Genomic DNA, 13,766 nt, shown 5'->3' on the forward strand with positions numbered 1-13,766 from the left:
CACTGAGGAGAATATGTGATAAACTGTGTTAATGTGGTTCAGACTAGGGGCGGGCGGTAAACTCCACTCCACCGGCAGAGTTCGCAAAATGTTTCTGCTTTGCTTGGAGCATGAAGTTTGGCTGAAAAATTCTGCCCACCGCCAGCGGAGTGGAGTTTGCCAGCATGGTCGCAGCTCACCCCTAGTCATCATCTCATCCTGCTAAATCACTCCTCCATAGGTAAACAAACAGGGCTAGAGGGAACGTTTTTGCTCCGTCCTACTCCAAATTAACCTTCTTCCCTCATTCACCCAGCCCATGCCGTGGACCGTGTTTTTCTGCATCTTACCAATTGTCACTTGCCGGGTACAAGTCTCACATGGAGCACAAAGAGGCACAGTAGGGGAACCTGTGGTGGACACAGCCCCCCACCACATTTAAGTTTTAGTATGGACATCTAGTCAAAAGAGCTCGGCCGTAGCCCTACGCATGTACCATAACACTGTAAGCAACAATGCTGTCAGATCGCAGTCTCACCCACTGTGGCAGTAACAACTGTTACCACATAGCCAGGCTTAACAGAACAGCAAATGGCATATGATTCGGACCCCTCCCCTAGAAATTGTAAACACTAGACGGCATGTGTGGGTGGCCGTATCCAGGCGGAGGGTTCCATAATAAGTAAGCAACGACATAGCAGGGAACCAATGGGACAACAGACTTAGATCGCTTACTCTCCTGCTCTATTTTATGGTCGATGAATAGTCAAAATGTAGGGGGAGTCTAGTGCATGGCCCACCAATCCCTGCAAACAGCCAACAGAGACTCTACCGCACTGCACGCCCCCATCCTCTCACACATGTTGCTCTCTGAATCAGCTTGCTTGCCGGACAGGCCGGAAGCAGCTAGGGTGTATCTTGCACCGAAATTAGCCAGACAGGAGGAGCGGTACCTTGGGACAGCCACTGGCGCACTTCACACCTGCTAGTGAGGACAAACACAAGGCATGCGAAAATGGCTGCGGACCTGGGGGAGGTTCTAGTGCCCTACATGCCCACCGCTCCGAATGCGCCTACTCCTATGACTCTCCGGTGAGCGGAGCGTGAGAGCAGACCAGGGCGCTGGGGGTGGACGGTCGTGCTCTAGCAGCACATGCCGCAGAGTCCCCCTCAGTACAGCACTCTATGTACAGTACAGACACCACACACTGCATGCCCTGGGGCACGGCTGATCTTTGTGAGCAGATGTAAAGAGAGGCCCGCTACGCTAGAGTGTGTGCAGCGCCAGCATGCTCATCGCGCGGGTGTCTGCATTATAGGTGAGCGCCTGAGATGGAGCGGAGCTGGAGAGCAGCCATTAGGCAGTCAATAGGCCCGGGATGTGATGATCATGTGAGCAAAGTGGCCCTTGCACTTCTGCTGTTGTTTAATAGGTCACATAGATGAAGTTTAAACCTCCACGCTTAACCTTTCCATTGATGATGTGATACTCCACCCTCTCTCAGATCTCCGCGAAATCTCGCAGAGTTTTTCGGCAACTCTACATAATTCTGTGGACTAAAACTCAGCAAGCTGTGGCCAGGCCTAGTTCAGACAAGGAGTAGAACATTTTTTGCATGCCTGTGTCCTGAGGAACCCTATAAGTGGGTGCAACACGAAGAACGCTGTGATAGATTGTAGCAATGTGGTTCAGACAAGGAATAGATCACTTTTTTGCATGTCTGTGCCCTGAGGAAGCCTATGATTAGGCGAAATGCATTGGCTGCGCCTGTTGAAAAGGAATGGAATAAAAAAAGAAATTGGTGTGTGCTACATTTTGGTTTTTATTGCCTCTCAATTTATGTTCTAAAGTGTCTAATGAATGGCCAATAGGTATCTGGTCATTTTGAGGTGGGCAACTTGGCTTAATAATTGGTGACAACTTCAGGTGGTGCGGCGATAGGACGCCTGGCTGCCAATATTTGTCTCAATTTCTAAAATAAACACCTTCATGGGCAAAGACAATCAGTCTGACATTGTCTGCAAGTCTTTTGGTTTTCTCATTGTTTGTTTTGTCATGCTTTTTATAACACATAAAGTCTGTTCCTTTGAGTCTATCTCCTAGCTATAAAAAATATGTTGGGCAAGGTCTTCCCTCCATAGCCTTCCCATCTTCATGCTTTGAAATGTATTCTCTGTTGAGGCCAAGCAAAATCTTATCTACTGTAGTGAGGAACATTGAGGCATATTTGTGTTTCAAAACTGCGTCTTGTGGCACTACGCTCTTCAATATCGGTTCGTAGTTTATCCTCTCGACTCCTATGTAACATGCTCTGATGTCACTTTGGACCAAATCTGCATGAGAAATAAATTATATTAATACATAAATAAAATACAAAAATCACTTTACCTCAGCCCTCTTCAGGTTCATTGAAAAATCCAAGTTTTCTCCATTAGCAACCTTGGCAAGCAGGGGTCAGCTCTGGGTTTAACCAAGGCTGCCAGGGGACATCTTGGCTGAGAAATTTCAGAGGGTTAAAAAATTCACAAAAATATAATCTGTCAGTCATAACTAAGGGACGGATTTTGATCTTGGCAGATGGATTATTCTGTCACAAGAGTGGCAGATATCACAGCCGCTGAAACATAAATCCAATAGGATATAATGGGATTTATAGTTTGTTGGCTGGGATATCATTTTAGAATTATTCAGCTTAGTCAAAAATAGTCATAATTTTGCTTTGAGAATGCCATCTATGTTCCTCCTCAGCTAGAAGTTTACAGTGCCTGTATCCTGTCTGCTCAGTGCTTTAATTGAATGTAAAATAATTTTAAATACATTTTATGAGGGTACATTATGGGATTTATATTCAGGCGGACGGGATATCAATCACCGTTGTGATGGAGTAACCCATCCACCAAGATCTAATTCACGCCCTAAGTCCTTAAGTTCCACTTCAACTCTGGGGAATTCAGAATGAATGCCCTTCCCAAGTCAACAATGTCAGAACCATTACAGCCAGATGGAGACATGTGAATGAAAACACCGACTGATATATTCCTTCCCGTCCTTTTTCATATGAACTGGAGCCCGGTCAGATCCTGAGTCAAGCCAGGCGGTTTTTCCCGTAAATGGCACAAAAACTTTTGAAATCGGATCTGAGCTTTGCCTCTTGTTTTCGCCGCCTACTGGTTTCCTATCTAGGGGGTGAGTTCCTGTTTTTTAGACGAGATATCAAGTTGACCAAATACCAGTCTTGCTTAACTGGAGAACATTCAGTTTTTGTTGCTATAAGGATATAAAAAACAGAGAAGTGCCACAAGACATGTATCCTCAGTTCATTTATTTTAAAATATTTTACATTCAGCTAAAGCGCCCAGCAGACAGGATACAGGTACTGTAAACCTCCAGCTCAGGGAGAACATAGCTGGCATTCTCGGGTCTAAATTATGACTATTTTTGACAACCCTGGATAATTCTAAGAAATGTGTTTAAATGAGGAAACGCTTTGCTACGTGCTTCTCTTACACAACTCCTTGACTCTCAAATTCCCTAACACTGGGACAAGGTTACCTGGCTTTTCCATTCACAGGGTGGGCATTTCAGTGCAAAATTGAGTTTGTTTTTTGGTTATGGAGATGAGGATGCTAGGTTAATAGGAATGTTAAAGAGTTTTCACTAAAGAGGTACCCACCCTTTCCTTGTGTGTTGGTAGTACTTTAAATGCATATTATTTCAGTATAATAACTTGCTTGATATCTACTGCTACTTACCACATCTCTGCTGAGTTTTGTCCTCGAAATATATAAAATGTTTATAGTAATCAATTCATGGTTCTCAATTCGCTAACCTCGGAAGGTTGGAGCTGTCTGCCTTGCCGGGATTCGAACGCGTGACCTGTAGGACACAACATTTTGTCAGCAGCGAGCATTCTTTCACAAAGACATACTGAACGATTTACATAAATGACTTCTGGACAACACCTCTCAGTATCTTTCCTAGAAACCAAGGTGAGCACAGACCAACACTGGAGTACTTCCAAGGTCATCTCTACATATTTTTGTGGCAGAGACGAGAAGCCATACTGATGGTAGATTGTGCACTACACAAAATCAAATTATTAAAATACACTTTAAACCTGCAAGGTATCACAATATTCCTGCTTAACTGGAAACTGATTAACACTCACTGGCCAATTTCAGAGCACCATGCATTGCGTGGGACGGGCACAGGCTATGCTTCCCTTTTTTAGGTTTGCCCTACCGCCCCCTACACCACACCCTCTCATCCCAACTTAAAAGTGGCGTTGTAACAGGACACTTGTAGCCAGATTTACTAACATGTTTTGTCATGACGCAAAATGCCAGTAGATATTTACAACACCACACAAGACGTGATTTGTGTCGCCGTGTGTTGCTTTGTAAAACAAGCATTGACAAAGGCAATCGGTCTGGGCAATGCAAGAGCTATTGGATTTGTCAATGTCAGTGTGTTTCAGCATTGCATGGCCAGATGGTAAGGGTTCCCCAGGCAGATGCAGTACCCAATCACCCACAGCTGATGCTCTAATGCATCTTTGTGTAATCACAGGCATACATGAACAAGGCATCCCTAATTACATTTACCATGAACAACTGCTGCACAAATTAACTAATAAAATCATAATACTTATTTTGTTAATCTCTCAAGAACAGAAGGTACAATCTGCGTTAGTGCAATTCATACTTGTGACTTGCATGTTACACACACATGCCTACAGCAGGCACTTAACCCACTGAGCTATCCAACAGGCTAGAAGGATCACGGGCAACAATCATCAAAATGCAGAGATCAATGCATGCGTGGATTCAAATTCATGAATCATTTCTTAAATCTGTTCTCTCTTCCTTCTATATGCTCCTGAGTCAATGAAGACCGAGCTTTCCTAAAGCCTTGTGTTGTTGAAATGCACAAAATATCACATAAAGATCTCGAAAGGGTGTTTTGGGCAGGAAAGGTACCCTTTTCTGAGAGCGAAAAGCACTATGCATTGCTTTGCGTCAGAGGGGCAATACTCCTGTGTTACTTTGGTGGATAAGTGCAAACATGTGGAGGAAATGAGTGAACTCCCATTTTCTAAGACAGCCATACCTGTTTTTTGTCAAAATTAATGCCTTCTTGATCCAAGCGTGATCATGTAGAAATATATTCACGTCTCAAAAAACCCAAGCAAAGCTAAAGTGTGCAGATAACATCCAATGCAAGAGATTCTTTTATGTTTGTCTAGACACAAGACTTTGAACATGCTAGAAGGAGTACACTAACCTCTGCAATGCTGTGCATTGCACAAGGCATCCTTTTATAGCCCCACTGCAGGAAATGACAGCAGCGGCACCATATCTTAGTATATATGGCACTGTGCAGTGCAGTATGGTGAAGCAAAGTTGGTTGTTGTGTTATGTTGAAAGAAATTAGTAAATCTGCCCCTATATTGCATTTACATAATGTGTCTGGTTGAACAGAGCCACAAGCAGGGTGTTGTTATGTGTGGTCATCACATGGCTCACTCATGCCTAAGTTTCCAGTTTCCACGCACTGCTTGAGTCTATATAGTGAGTTGGCACAATGTGATTGCACAGGGTGGTGTGCAACATGTAGATTTGGTCATCTTTTGTAATGCATTGCTTGCATATGTTTGTTCTGTTGCTATCACTGACCTGACCCTACATCTCTCTCTCTCATGCAGCATCTCCTGTGGTCGCGGAGGGACAGGGGACGGACACCAGTGGGGGTGAAACTAGCACAACAGCTGCACAGGAGCCCAGTGACACGGATGTCACCAGCGCCTCAGAGGGGGACAGGAGTCTGCTGGAGGAATCCCAGCCTGAGACGCAAAGCACAACATTATCTGATGCCAGCGAGGATGCATCCATGTTGGAGGGCACAGGGAACGGGGACTCTGCATCGTCTTCCACTACACAGAGGCCAGTGCCCACCCTCCCCGCCACTTCCTCTGGTGCTGCCCGTGTCTGCCTCAGTAAGAGGGGAAGAGTGTCCTTCACCCCTGGCACCCCTGCCCCTGTCCCCCCTGCTGCCATCAGTGCTGAGTCTGTGGACCTTTTGCGCCAGAAAGCTCTCCTCAATGCCTTCATTGACCACGACAAGAAATTGGCCCAGGTGGTTGCTTTCATGGAGGGCATACATTCAGACGTGGGTGGGCTGCACCGGACAGTCCAGGCTTTGTCATCAACAGTGACGTCTGCCCTTCAACAGGCACATACTCACAGTCCAGCTCCGGTCCCTTTGTCTGATGGAGCGGGTAAAATGTTTTCTTTTTATATACCCAATCCATTTATATAAGTTTATATTAAAATGATTAATAATTAATTATAATAATTAATAACTTGATGTGAAGGTACTAAACCAACCTGATTAACAGAAAGAACACACGTGGGAATGCATTGCATGGCTAAAATAATAAGTGAACTAAGTTTGTATGCATATTAAAACGATAAATGTTGCTTGAGTAATGTTATTGTGATTTGCGCTTAAATAAATCAGCAATTAACGGCTTTGAATGCTGCATATGGCTAGATAAATGCATACACATAAGGGTATTAGCAAGGGAATAACACTGTATTAATCATTTCTATGTATTAATTACGATTTTGTGTTTCTTTGCTTAAAGTTGACTATTCTGGCCTACCAAAAGATGGCCGCCGACTGAAACCTAACTAAAGTATTTGAACAATGGAGAAAGGCGCCTGCACTGACTTCGTCCGTGTCCCTTGTGTGACCTGTCAGACCATGCCCATGAAGACTACCCTGGGCGAGGTGCCAATGCCCCTGAACGTGAAGCAAATGTTGCTATTTGGAAATATGAACTGTCGAACCCAACCTGTTTCCAACGAACTGATACATTTAGGACTAACGATTAGTCTTTCCCATACATTTGCTGTGAGACTTCTTCCACATGGGAAAATTTGAAAATGTTCCTAATGTTTTGAGATGTATTTGAATTCAGCCAATCGTTGGCTTGGGAAATGAGAAAATGTAACTTTAATATGTACATTTTAGTATAAATATTAGTAGACTAGAGAGGGAATAGGTTCTCTACGCTAGACGCCACTTTATGCAGAAGCTATTGACGGAGAATCGATGATCAGAGATCTTTATGCTGACGGAGAGGAAGGAGACTTTATAACTCTGATGAATTTACTGAGGACCAGTTCTGACTTAGAGAACGACATTTAGCCAGAATAGGTAAATATGACAAAAGATAATATTGCATTATTAAGATTTAATCTGCATTTAAATTAGATCAAGAAAAATCATTATTTGAATTACTGTGTTGGGTGATTATTTCATTGAAATGTTATTTGATATGGTTTGAGAGTTAAAGTGTCATTAAACTAAATAACAACTAAATGATTCGACCGACCTCTTGATGGAGGAATTGTTAGGGTGTTTCAGGAGAAGTGGTTTTCCTCTATCAAAAAGAACAGTTGTGGTTAGGATTTGATATCCCTTTGTAGGCACGGATAGTTAGAGAGAATGAATGTTGGTGTTATGGGCCCCACCAGCGTATGATGTGTGTATGTGCGTGTGACTGAGAAATCATTCTATCCGTGGAAGCAGGGGGTAATTGAGTGATCCGAACTGCACCAGTATTTCTGGTAGCTAGAGATGGTTTTTATTGTTTCGGTTTAATGATTTTGGCATGTATATAACTTATCGATTATTGATTGGTATTGACATATATACTAACACTATATGTTGAAGTCGTATTGAGTTTTATGTTGTCTGTACGGCTTCTGGGAGGTAGGAAGTCGGGAATTGATAACAATTCCGTAGTAGAGCAGAGGTAAGTGCTGCTCTCGGGAAAGACGGGATTGTGGCTGCCCGTAGGTACACGGGAGAAACGTGTGACAATTAAAGTTGCAAGACGCATTGTCTGGGTTCGATTCGGTAGCATCGCCGAGTGTTACCATTAGTGATATTTTCTGTGTGAGAAAGGTGTGAATGATAGCAAAGGGTTACCTGTGAAATTTTGGTCTTAGGTACCAGGAAACCAATTGGCATTCCGATAACGCTTATCACTGAAAAGGTAGCAGGTGTTCTCTGAGCTTGTTAGAAGTACAAAGTAGAGGTAAGCGCTGCTTTGTTAACGTATGTCAAAATTCTGTAGTAGGACAGACTGTTCGCTGTTCTTGGAAAAGACAGGATTCTGTGTGAATGAACTATATTTTCTTGTGTGAAAGTGCGTGAATGAAATAGCATTCGGGTTAATTGCGAAACTCTAGATTTATTTCTCAGGAGCATTGCGTTTCCAACTATGTGTCTTAATTCTGGAGAAAACAGTTAATTGATGCTTGGTAGAAGGGTGAAGTAGAGGGATGTGCTACTTTGCCCACGGACGTAACGATTCTGTAGTAGGGCAGAGGTAAGCACTGCTCTCGGAGAAAACAGGATTCTCGTGGGAAAGGTCTTTTGCTATTCTGTGGTTAGCGGAGCAGACAATGGAGATGTTTGTATGTTGTAACTAACAAGTATTGTAAAATTGAAACAAAGTCTACCGAGTAGTTTTGTAAAGGAGGGGTAGACTGGAGACAGGAGTCAGGAGCAGGAGCTGCTGCAGCGACTGTTGACGCCAGGAAGACCGCGCTGGGATTGGACGGCTAGTCAGAGGGGTAAAACACTCTGGATTGGTACGTTAGTGTGAACCGCGCTAGGATTGGAGATTGTGACAGTGACGTAGACGCTCCAGGATTGGTGCGTTAGTGTGAGTCGCGCAGGGATTGGAGATTGTGACAGTGACGTAGACGCGCCAGGATTGGTGCGTGATTGAGAATCGCGTTGCTATTGGACTAAAGATCGTACAGTTGCAGAAAAGACTAAAGGGTTTGCGAGAGAAAGGAAAATGTATTATCATTCACCCGAGAAAAAGAAGAAATCCTTGTTTAGTAAAATAAAAGGATGGTTTGTGAAAGACAAAGAGATTGTGACTAGGGAAGGACAGTTACTTCCTCCGACGAAAACCCCCGCATCCTTCATGGTTGCGAAATATGGGTACCATACTTGCATCTGGTTAGACAATTGGGCGAAGTATACAAAGGAAAACGGAGTTTTAGCGTTTCCAGAAAATGGTTCCTTTAATTTGGCAATATTAAGGAATTTACGGGAGAGGATGATGAGTTTAGATCCGCGACCTAGGCCTACGCAGTTTGAGGCGTTGACAGAGTGGGAAGACGAGATGCATGAGCGAGAAAAACAGAGAAATGGCAGTAGATAGAGATGTGTTCGGACGGCCGAACGATCGCGAAACTCATTGTGATCGAATGAGAAGGTGGCGAGACGCAAGTATGACTGAAGGATTGTTTCCAGTAAGAACTGCAGGGGAAAGTGAGGGAAGGAAATGCATAGAGAAGCAACATAATGTAGAAACCAGAAGGTACGGAGCAAATGAAACAGAAGACGATGTTTTAGATGATATGTTTTACAAAAGTCCACCTCCATACAGGCAGGAATTAGAAACGCCAAACGCAGGTAAATCAGTGAGGGAGACTCTGCGAATCATTACAACAGAAGTTACGACTCCAGAGGTAAAGAGAAGGAATTCTCTTAGGGAACGCGAGATGGAAAATAAGGTAGGAAGTGAAAATTCGAGGGAACTAGCAAAAACCAAGTTAGAACTAACAGAGAAAATAAGAGAACTGACTAAAAATCTAGAAGCAGTTACAGTTCCTGTGACCATAGGTCCAGTTATGCCCATTTTTGAGAAGCAGAAAGAAAGTGAGCATGGTCTAACAGTTCCATATGTGAACAATAGACAGACAGAACAGCCCCTGATGAGAGCAAAAGAGAATCCTTGGAGACACACCATGAGTGAAGGTGAACTACATGTGTCAAATAACCCTTTTTATAATCCTGATACTGTAGAGAGAAGCAGAATGGTAGGGGGGCCAATACTCGAACCACAAAGACTGACGGAACCAGGGAATGTAGAAAAATCAGTGGGTATAACTACAGACGAATTGAGCGAATGGCTGAAGGGTTTGCAAGGTAAAGAGAAAGAATCCCATACCATTGATGTGGCAAAATTACGGATGGTGTTAGAAGAATTAATAGTAGGGACCATCCCCACAGAAAAGCTGAAAAATTACCAAGATGAGGAATAGTTGTTTTTGTGTAAAAGCATCACTTGGAGAGCAAAGAATTTACATGACAGACTAGCAGAAATAGCAAGTGAAATGGGAATTGACATGGACAAGGTAAAAGCTTTACAGAAGCCTTACCGAGTGAATTTAACGGAAAAGGATATTGAGAATCTGAACACTGGAGGACGAATAGGGCAGATTAGGGACATAATCACAGTGTTGAGGAAATGGGGAGATGTGGACAAATGGAAAAACAGGTGGTATAGGAAGCGGGATGATACCTCAGACAGAACTTTTCCAGCGTTTCCTGTGAGAGAAAGGGAAAAGGTAGTGACAGAGTTCCCCATGAGAGAGATTCCAGGGGGGGGTATATGTGCATGTCCCATGGACAAGACAGGACATTTTGTCATTTACGAATGACTTCACTCGATTACGAGACAAGCCGGTCGAGTGGTACAGACAGGTAGACAGATTTGTTAAATTGTCAAAAGTGCTGTGGATTTATCTGAATAGTCTGTTTGATATAATAGTGCCAGCAGACTTATGGGCAGAATGCAAGATAGTGATAGATTGGCCAACTAAAGAATACCCGAGAGATCCCAAAACAGAAGCACCAGACCCAGAGGTAATGAAGAAATATGAACAGGTCATGGTGTTTTTGAAAAACAAAGTGCCTCCCAAAGAAACAGACTGGGTTGAAATAGATCGAACCCATCAAGAAGCGAAAGAGTCAGTTCACGCGTCCTATGAAAGGCTAATATTAGCTTTCAAACAGTTCAGTGGAGATGACAATCTGGGAGAAAAGGACCTAAGTCATTTTGTGTACAGATTTGTGTATGGTTTGCGTCCCGAGATTGGGGAAATGATTAAGCAGCATACCGTGGACTGACAGAGCAAGAAAATAGATGAGATCCTAAGGCATGCTAAATACTTTAGTGATGAGATTGAGGCAAAGCAGCGAAAACTGAAAGAAAAGGCAATGTGGGCTCAAGTGAAAGTCGCAGAGAGACAGGAAGCTCAGCTGGTTGAACAAGCTAATAATCCAGGTATTAAACCGAGATTTGGCCCAGGAAAAGGAAAGGGTAATATAGAAGAAGCTAAAAAGAAGTTTCCATGCCACAATTGCGGAAGGTTAGGGCACTGGAAATCCGAGTGTAAATATCCACCAAGTACTAATAATGAAAATCCATCATTGAATCCACAGGTGCAGTGTGAAGGGAGTGGCCCACCGCCGCAACAGCAGAACGCTGTTAATCCACAGAATCAGGTGCCAAAACCGCCATTACCGCAAAGCAGGAACACCCAAAGATATAGCAAAGAAACGGGATTCTACAATGAAGAACAGGTAAACAAACCGCAACGCGTGAGCGCTGTGTCACAATATTGGCTGCGAAATGACGAGAGTGAGTCAGAGGAGATTTATTGACGGTGCCGAAGAGAGGAAGAAGGGTGCGTACTTGGCGCAACTCTAGAAATAGATCAGACAGGACCATTTGTGGATGGGAAAGTTAATGATGAAAACATTACTAATCTAGTAGACACTGGAGCTACGCGATCTACTGTCAGGTCAGCAGATGTGAAAAATCTTCCTCTCTCGGATGAAACAATCCAAGTAGTTGGTGTGTCAAACACCCAGATTAGGACCTACCTTACCGAACCGGTAAAGGTTACAATAGGAAAATTCACAGACATGCACCGATTTGTGGTGTGCGATACTAGTCCTGTGAATCTGTTAGGAAGGGACCTTCTGTGCAAAATGAATTACACCATATTCTGTACTCCAGACGGAATAGCATTTGAGACACCAGATGAGGATGTACTTTACAAGATGACAATAGCTAATCAAGAAAATGGACTTACAGGAACTTATGCAGTATTTAACCCAGATGAGTTACCCAAAGAATTGAAGCAGTCAGTGAAGGCAGGAGTCTGGGATTTTACTGGAGAAGATGTAGGCCTTATGAGAAATATAGATCCAGTAAAGATTACACTAAAAGAAGGAGTAGTTTATCCAAACATTCCCCAATATAGACTGACACCGGAAATAATTGAAGGGGTGACACCTTTAATTGAGAAAATGATTCAACAGGGAGTGTTGAGAGAAATAATGAGCAGTCCATGTAACTCACCTATAATGGGACTGAAAAAGCCCAATGGGAAGTTCAGGATTGTGCAAGATTTGAGAAAGATTAACAAGATTGTTGTGTCATGTTGTCCCATTGTTCCAAATCCATCAGTGATTTTATATCAGATTCCCCATGATGCAGAATGGTACACAGTAATTGATTTATGTCATGCTTTCTTTTCCATTCCGTTGCATCATGACAGCCAGCCGATTTTTGCATTTCGATTTGGAGAACGTATTTTGGAATGGTGCCGAATCCCACAGGGGTACACAGAGAGCCCCTCAATTTTCCATCAGTTGCTAAAGAAATCTCTGGAAAGTCTTACCATGCCTGAAAATTCAGTTTTGGTTCAATACATTGACGACCTATTGGTGGCGTCAAAGACACGCGAGGCTTGTGTAACGGACACAATAGCTTTGCTGAATCGTTTGGCAGATGGAGGACTAAAGGTATCTCCGACAAAATTGCAATATTGTAAAAAAGAAGTACAATATTTGGGTCATACCATTGAAAAGGGCTGAGGAAAGTAACCATAGACAGGATCAGAATTATTAGAGGAATGAGACCTCCAATGACCCAAAGAGAGGTGAAAATGTTCCTAGGGATGGTTGGTTACTGTCGTCAGTGGATAAGTAACTTTTCCCTGATTGCCAAACCATTGGTAAAATTGACGAAAAGTGAGGTTAAAGACCCCCTTGAACTGAACAAAGAAGAATTGGCAGCATTCAGACAACTACAGAACAGTCTTTGTGAAGCCTCGGCTCTGGGAATGCCAGACTATGAGAAAGAATTTGAGTTATACTGCAGTGAGAGAAACGGATGTGCACTCTCAGTGTTAATACAGAAACATGGAAGGCAAAGGAGACCAGTGGCATATTTTTCGTCAATGTTAGATCCAGTGGCGGTAGGTCTGCCAGGATGTCTGAAAGCAGTAGCTGCTACATGCCGAAGCCTAGAGCAGAGTGAGGGAATCGTGATGGGGTATCCAGTAAGAGTGTTCGTACCTCATAATGTGGCGATCCTTTTAACAAGAAGCCGAACACAGTTCATGTCACATAGTCGGCTAACTAAGTATGAGAAGGTCATTCTAGGTGCAACCAATGTGAGTCTGGAAAGATGTGTGAATGTGAATCCAGCTACACTTTTGCCTGATGCAGAGAGAGTGGACGTAAGAGATGATGTTGATCATGATTGTATGGATGTGCTTGACTATTGCACGAAACCTCGACCTGACATAAAAGATTTACCCTTGCCAGAAAGTGATTATGTGTTGTTTGTGGATGGGTCATGCTTGAGAACAGATGAAGGATTGTTGAGTGCAGCCTATGCTATATGCACAGTTGCTGCAGTCATAGAAGCATCACACTTGAAAGGAGTTAAATCCGCTCAAGTAGCAGAACTAGTGGCATTGACTATGGCATGCAAAATTGGGAAGAATGTGAGAGTGACTGTGATAACAGACAGCCAGTACGGCTTTGGAGTTGTCCACGATTTTGGCCAACTTTGGCAGCAGAGAGGTTTCCTGACCTCAAGTGGAACTCCTAT

The 13,766-nt window shown here is 43.3% G+C and overlaps 1 long non-coding RNA gene across 1 annotated transcript in view; it reads right to left on the reverse strand.

Moving 5' to 3' along the window:
• Positions 1-1,874: 1,874 nt before the first annotated feature.
• The window catches only part of LOC146859291 (uncharacterized), a 110,785-nt gene continuing 98,893 nt past the window's right edge, over positions 1,875-13,766 (reverse strand). Inside the window, exons 2-3 of the long non-coding RNA XR_014979755.1 lie at positions 3,733-3,856; positions 1,875-2,313 (exon numbers count right to left, since the gene is read on the reverse strand). This is a non-coding gene — a long non-coding RNA (uncharacterized LOC146859291). The remainder of the gene's footprint in view (positions 2,314-3,732; positions 3,857-13,766) is intronic.

This window comes from Triturus cristatus, chromosome 3_2, assembly GCF_964204655.1.
Source record: "Triturus cristatus chromosome 3_2, aTriCri1.1, whole genome shotgun sequence".
Lineage (NCBI taxonomy): Eukaryota > Metazoa > Chordata > Amphibia > Caudata > Salamandridae > Triturus > Triturus cristatus.